The sequence below is a fragment of the Atta colombica genome, unplaced genomic scaffold (assembly GCF_001594045.1).
Source record: "Atta colombica isolate Treedump-2 unplaced genomic scaffold, Acol1.0 scaffold7, whole genome shotgun sequence".
In the NCBI taxonomy this organism is placed as follows: Eukaryota; Metazoa; Arthropoda; class Insecta; order Hymenoptera; family Formicidae; genus Atta; species Atta colombica.
The window spans coordinates 1,188,555-1,196,622 of NW_017259561.1; the positions used below are offsets into that span (position 1 = coordinate 1,188,555).

Genomic DNA, 8,068 nt, shown 5'->3' on the forward strand with positions numbered 1-8,068 from the left:
AATATATACTATATAAATAAATACTTTTAATATCTTGTATATTGCTGAAAAACTATAATTTTTTTCTCTGCATCTTTATCATTTCGTTGATAATTTATAAACTCGAATGATAACATTAAAATCACAAGTTTATAGCGATTTCGGCTGAGACACATCCACTGCACATTTGCATCGGTGCAACTGGTGTGTTTGATTGATTGAATGGTGCAATTTTCCTTGCCAGTGTCGTATGTTCGTCTGGACTTGATACATCGCAAGTGTACACAAAGTGGTCTCGACAAATTTGTTGGAGCCAGTTGGTGTAATTGTTGGACTTGGTGCTTTTATGAGAAAAGCAGCGTGTATGTGATCACGTAGTATTAATTTTGTCATTAGTATCTGATTTCGGGTTCACTTGATGCTACAAACGTTTCGAAACTTTTACTTAATCAATTAAAAAAAAGAATTTTACCTGACCAATCAAAAAATGCTTCGAAACATTCGTAGCAGCAAGTAGACCGTAGCCAGATATAGCCTTCATTTGAAAATTGATGTCTAATCTGTAGCGTCAATTTTGATTTTATGGGTGATTTATATGTACTCATGAAATTTTTGACATCATCAAACGATGACGAATTAATATTGACAGAACATAAAAAAAGGCAGAGCGAAAATAAAAAATTGAAGAAATCGTGCGAAAACTGTCCGAAACAATGAGTTTTGCAAGTTAAATTAAAACTAACATAGTAATATAATATTTAATATTATAATATATTATTATAATATTTAATATTTATGTTTAATATTTAATATTTATGTTTTTATTATGTATTACATTATACTTACTTGTACTGTTCGAGAAAGCCATCGTAATAAAATCGGGGTAAACGAGGCCGTTTGTATCTCAAAAAAGCACAAAGAAGAAAGTGAAAATTAGAGAGCTTCACAGGAAGAGAATGACAAACATTATATAATTCGTCTTCTTTGATTGAGTACGAGTAAAGTTCCAAAGGCATTGAAGAGATTAGAGAAAACTGGTCATTCCATGACGTCCTGATTGGACCGCCGATAAAATTGGTGGGGGTGGTGGAGAGTTTCTATAGCTCGTTTTTGCTAAATTCTCAGCAAACGAGAATGGATTGAAATGGATTGAAATGGATTTAGAAATATTGATTCACAAATGTTAAAATGAATGCTTTTCAATTCTGAATGCATTTTTATTCATTTATAGGAATTGCATGAAGCATATCTCTATGCCTTTTAATCTAAAAATAATATTAGTTTTTTCTGTGTTTAATTGTGAATACTGTTCAATTCAAAATTTTGAATAGGAAATGCAGTTTTTCAATCCAATTGCATCTAATTGAATTCAATTGAATTCAATTAAATCCAAAAAAAAGTATTTGCATTTAAAATACGCATTCGGATAGAAAAAATTTCAATCTATTTTAATTCATTCTCGTTTGTTGGATTATTCTGTTTTTTCTGATTTTTAAAATTAGAAAAATGGGCATTAATGTCCGTTTCCATCAACGTAGATTAAGTTTATTCTTCCTCTTTTTCTAACTCTTTAGAACTAGAAAAAGACGAAAAGTAAAATGAACCGAGAAAAAAATTAATCTACATTGGTAAAATGGGCATAAGTGAAATATACATCACGCGCATGTAAGATGAATATTTCTGATCCACAGTTTGTAGCACGATTACATGAACTAATAGCGATTTCTAAAAACATCAACATGCACAGGTGCATATCAAGACTGTTATGTACTATTAATACCTACCACCGCGGTAGTGTATGTTTCGTCAGATGAGATTCATGAAATGTGAACCTTATTACCGATCTATAATACTGATTGCGTACAGTATCATGGTCACAAGCGTTCAGTATTTGAAGAATAATTTTGTCATTTTCGACTGTTTGCATCATTCACGATTTTCAAGAAATCTATCTGATTTGAGATGATCGATTTTCACAGAAAGCCTCATAGGAAGAGAATGGCAAATTACACATGATTGCATCACGTCCAATCAGGACATCACGGGATGACCAGTTTTCTCCAATCTTTTCCATGCTTTTGGAGCTATGATGCCCATACCCAATCTAATTTTCATTTTCTTCTTTGTGCTTTTTTGGAATACAAAGCCACGTTTATCCCGATTTTATTGCGATGGCGCAATAAATATTTTATTCCTTTTCGAGTAGTACGAATAAATATAAATGTAAATACGTAATAAAAACATAAATATTAAATATTAAACATAAATATTAAATATTATAATAATATATTATAATATTAAATATTATATTACTATGTTAGTTTTAATTTAACTTGCAAAACTCATTGTTTCGGACAGTTTTCGCACGATTTCTTCAATTTTTTATTTTCGCTCTGCCTTTTTTTATGTTCTGTCAATATTAATTCGTCATCGTTTGATGATGTCAAAAATTTCATGAGTACATATAAATCACTCATAAAATCAAAATTGACGATACAGGTTGGATATCAATTTTCAAATGAGGATTATGCCTGGCTACAGTCCACTTGCTGCTACGAATGTTTCGAAACATTTTTTGATTAGTTAGGTAAAGTTCTTTTTTTCTTTCAATTGGTCAAATAAAAGTTTCGAAGCGTAGCATCGAAGTTTGTAGCATCAAGTGAACCGCACCGAAATCAGACATTGACGACAAAATCAATACGTGATCACACACTGCTTTTCAGCGTCTCATGAAAACACTAAATCCAACAATTACACTAACTGGCTCTAACAAATTTGTCGAGGCCACTTTGTGTACACTTGTGCGGTGTACCGAGAGATGAACATGCGACACTGGCATTAGCCATTCAACCAGTCGAACATACTAATTGCACCGACATCCGAAATGTGCAGTCGGTGCGTCCCAGCCGAAGTCATTGTGAATGCAAAAACGAAATGGAAATTATCAGATACATATTTTATTAACAGTACAATAATATATATTGGGGATTGATATATATTGACGATTTAATCTGTTTTTAATACATTTTTACGGCAATTGTGTATGACACAGCTTTATGTGCATTAGTGTAACCCAGCCGAAATATAAATAAATTATTACAGGCACCGAAACCGGAAAAGGAAAGTACAATAATAAACTTGAAAATGATTACAAAATTTGAAATTAGAACCATAAATGAGAAACATAAGAAAATATGCTTTATCTATATATATATGCCTTTATTTATAAATATGCCTTTATTTATCATTCATTATTCATTTATAACTATAATGACAAAAATTAACATATGCTATATATTGATTTATATCTATATTTTATTACATTTTCTTAATGAATTCTGTAACAATATTCTGTCTTTAATAATAAAGATAGAACATAGTTTCAGAATATATATGCATATAAATCAATATGTTGCATATATTATTTTTATTTGCCATTATAGTAGTATGAATAATACTAGGAAAATATTCGTTTATATATTATTTTGTATACATATATTTTGTAACTAATATTCTGCTTTTAATAATAAAGAAAGTATATTGCTACAGAATGTACATATTATAAAATAACATATAAATGAATACTAATTAATGTTTCCATATATAGTATTATTGATTTATATTACCACAATATTATTCATTTATATATTATTTAGAGATTTTCAATTTCGTTTTTCAATTCTAATTTTTATAGATTTAACGTAGATAATACGATGTTCGAATTTAATTTGATTTTGTCTATTTCAATGCTTTTTAATTTAAATACGAACGTTCTTATCAGCGTTGCTAAAATAACTTTCGTAGACATCATTGCGTATTTCGAACCTGCAAATTTGCCAATTATCAATATATTTGCTAATTATAAATTCATCAATTTTATCACGATAAATTATAATTTATTCATACTTACCCATGCAATTTCTTGGTCCGTCACTAAAAGGCATGTAATAATATGGCAAACAATTTCTTTTTTCTGGAAGAAATCCGGGTTAAACATCAACATTGGATTCGGCCAATATTTTTCATTCCGGTGCATTCATTTGTATAACTACTATAAGAACATCTGCACCTTTTGGTAAAACAAATTCTCCTGAAATGTACGTTTTTTATATCATTTCTTGATATATATAAATGTACATATTAGGTATGGGAAAAAGTTCGTGGCGTTTTTCCCATTAGATGTAACGGGAAAAATGCCACGAACTTTTTCCCATCTAATACTTACGAGGGTCATTTGATAAAAAGTTGTACGCGAAGATGTACGAAAATGGCTAGTTGACTGGTTTGGCTCAAAAGAACAACAATTTTTTTGGCGTGGCATGCACAAATTGTCAAACAAGTGGAAAAAATAGCTACCGATGGGCAATATTTCAAACAAAATATTTTTTATCATTTTCATGCAATAAACGTGTATTTTCTATAAAAAAAATTCCGGTTTCATATTTACATATCTGGTAGTTGTCACAAAAATGAAAAAAAAAACGAAAAATGAATTCACGCGAATTAGGCTCAAATTTGGGAATAGGAAAAAATTGCATGGGGCCAAATCCACAAAATAAGATGGATGAAGAATCGATTCAAAGCCCAATTCGTGTATACTGCACGGAATTTTTTTTTTTCATTTTTTGCAATTGCTAAATCATTTCCTTGAAACGACTGCGAATGTGATAAATGTTATTTCTGGCTGAAATTTGACCTGAAGAATAAAACTTTTTCAGTTACACGTTATTAAATAGATTGTGACACTATTTCATAGAAATTTACTAAACTTTATCAAACAATCCTCGTAATATACAAAAGATACATTTTTTGTAATATATAGGGTGTCCCACAATTCGTGATCGAACTTTTAAAACATATTCCTGACTTAAAAGTAAGACAAAAATCAAAATGTCCTAATATCAAAATGTCAAGGCTGTAATAGTTTTAAATTAATAGCAATTAAAATTATATAACTAATCACAGACATTTCGCGCGCTCAGAGATGGTACAACTGGTCACAGAAAAGTTGCTACACTTTTTTTTTGATGAACTTCGGAATATATAATTAGTTCTTATTTATCCATATTTATGTATCCATGAGTATTTATGTACCAAGAATCAAACACTCGGTGAGCAAGCTATATCTCGAAACTCGAAGAAAAAGTTGCAACCTTTCTGTGATCGGCTGTGCATCACACAAGCGGATGTTCGTCTATGTAATATATTCACCTCATGTGAGATTGAAGTAATAACGTACGTACACAATAATATTTAAAATAAATACTTCACTAATCATGTTTAAATATAGAAAATAATTATATATGTAACGTATATAATATAAAAATATTACAGGATATTAAAAATAATGAATATGTAAAACGAATTATTTTAAATATGTATAACAAATTAATTTAAAAACTATTATAGCAGCTTGAAATTTTGATATTAAGATTTTTGTCTTATTATTTTTAAACTAGGAATATACAGTTATTAAAACTTTAATCACGAGTTGTGGGACACTCTGTATAATACAAATAAAGTTTGTATGTTTGGCAAATTTAAATTGTTTTACTGTTTTATGTGGTCAATAGATATTTTCTTAGTTATATATATTTCTCATTTATGTAATATTCAACTATAAATGTGTACAAATTTCTTTCTTTTTATTATATTACATGACAGACTGATAAGAAGGAACAATCTATTGAAATGAGATTTGAACATTTAGGCCGGTATTCATAGTTAGTTCTTATATTCAAGATCGTCTTAAGTTTAGTCTTGAGATGTTACGAACCAATCAGAGGATCATTGGCGTCTTAAGACATTATTTAAGACGGGACTCTAAATAAGAACCAAATATAAATACCGCCATAGTTTGTAAAGTTTTAATAGCGCTTGTTTTATATTGTATGAATAAACTCTATCAGTTTATAGGGCCACGCTCACAATGCTTTTTGTCAAATGTTAAACGAAGACAAATGATTTTTAATGAGTGTTGTTAGCATGAATCGGGCTAGAAGTATTATTTATATTAACCATATACGAACAACTCTCGTAACAACGCTTGTAATATACAGGTAAAAGAATAGATTAAATTGAAAATCTCAATTTGAGACAGCAGTGATGAGTTCACCTTAACAATGAAAATGTATGTCCTGAAACACAATAATATATAATAGGTGTAGTGAACTTTTAATCATAAGATATTGATAAATCATAATCGAATATGATGAGAATAATCGGCTATGATTTATTGCTGCTTAAGATTCACTGTATATCTATACCTATTGTATTTCAAGATTAATGCTGTTCAACAAAAAATGCACAAGAACAAAAATAATAATCATTTCCGATACATAATTTTTTATGTACTAAATGCTATTCTGTTTATTGAATTGTTCTATCATGTCATAATTTTAAGAAATTTGCAATTAAAGATACAAAAAAGATGCACTATTCCAATGAATACAAAGTTACATGCAACGTATCTATTAGTTATAATTTCCCACTCAACAAAATAACCATAATATAACACGTTTATTATATTACAGTTATATTGTTGAGTGAAATTACAACTACAAATACGTTACATATAACTTGTGTTAGGATTTTAGTGTACCTTGAAGGAACCCTAAGGTCGGAATCAGACTATGTATTGAAGAATAAGATTAAAGATTGAAGTTTGAAATTTTCAAACAGAATCAGAATGTTCAGTATTCAGAATGTTCAGTATAACAGTCCACATGATTTTTCAGACACTTCCGACAATTTAAAAAAAGTTGAAAAGTGAATATTTATTCGTTTTATACAGGCTACAACATGCGATAAAAGATTTAAAAAAATTTTTTTTTCATGATAAAATCAAATAAAATCATTAATATGTTCTCTACTAGTCAGTTGTAAGTACTACTGTTATAAATTTACTGCAAATTTAATATTAAATATCAATGAAATCAATAAAAGTAATATTTCGGTAGTGATTTGAATTCGTCTTGATTTGATTTGTTGAAAACTCTTACAATATTATGGAAAAAAATGATATGCTATTTAAAAAAGTTAAGATGATTTTGATTTGTTTATGAAAAAAAATTTTGTTTTAGTTTTTTATCACATGTTGTAACCTGTATAAAACAGATAAATATTCACCTTTCAACTTTTTTTTTAACTATCGGAAATGTCTGAAAATCGTACGGATTATTACACTAAATATGTAATCAGAATTAAAATAAAATAAATTGGGGTCGAGTTTTCCACACTAAACTTAAAAAAAGTTTATATGAACATATGTCCGCAAATCCACTGTTACTGACAAGGAAACTCACATGTTAAGTAAGTATTCATGGATTTTGATCAGTTTTTTGTGTGGTTATTCTGGGTCAAAGTATAATCTCTGTAAAGTAATAAATTATATTCCTACGTTTTTTTTTTCGAAAAAATCGTGATTTTAAGTCACGGATTGCTTTCACAAGCCTCTTCGTTTAAACGTAAATAAAATATTTTAAAATTAGAAAAATATAGCTTCGGCCTCCCCAGTACAGAGGAGGTGGGAGTCGCTTCTGTATAGCTTCGATATAGCTCAAAATGTTTAAGTATTATGCTGATTGCTAGCCGCCGTAGTCTCCCGGTCCAATGACAAGATATAGGACAGTCGATTTTTAAAAATTCACGTGACTGTTAAAATTTATGTGATTAAGACCCTGTTGCATCAACATTATTTTGATTTTAAGTGAGACTTGAATCTCTATCTGTCTTTTTTTAAAGTCAAAAGAGAGGGAGAGACACAGAGAATTTTAAAGCTTAAAGTCAATGTAATGTTGGTGCAACCAGGCCAAAGGCTGGGTTGTTTCACCTTTCGGTAAACTTCAGCTTACTACCTAATTGTCTTACTCTCTTATTCTTACTCTTTTATTCTTTTGTTTGTCCATTAAGATTAATAAATTACCGCAGTTTATCTAAAGATGAAATAATCGGCCCTAAAAATAAAAAACTATACTAATTTTATGTTTTATTATTATAGTTTCGTAAATATATATATATATACACACACACACATATAAACACACACACACACACACACACACACACACACACACACACACACACACAC

General features: G+C 29.2%; 1 pseudogene; it reads right to left on the bottom strand.

Annotated features, from left to right (window-relative positions):
- Positions 1 to 2,010: 2,010 nt before the first annotated feature.
- The window catches only part of LOC108692325, a 15,258-nt pseudogene continuing 9,200 nt past the window's right edge, over positions 2,011 to 8,068 (bottom strand).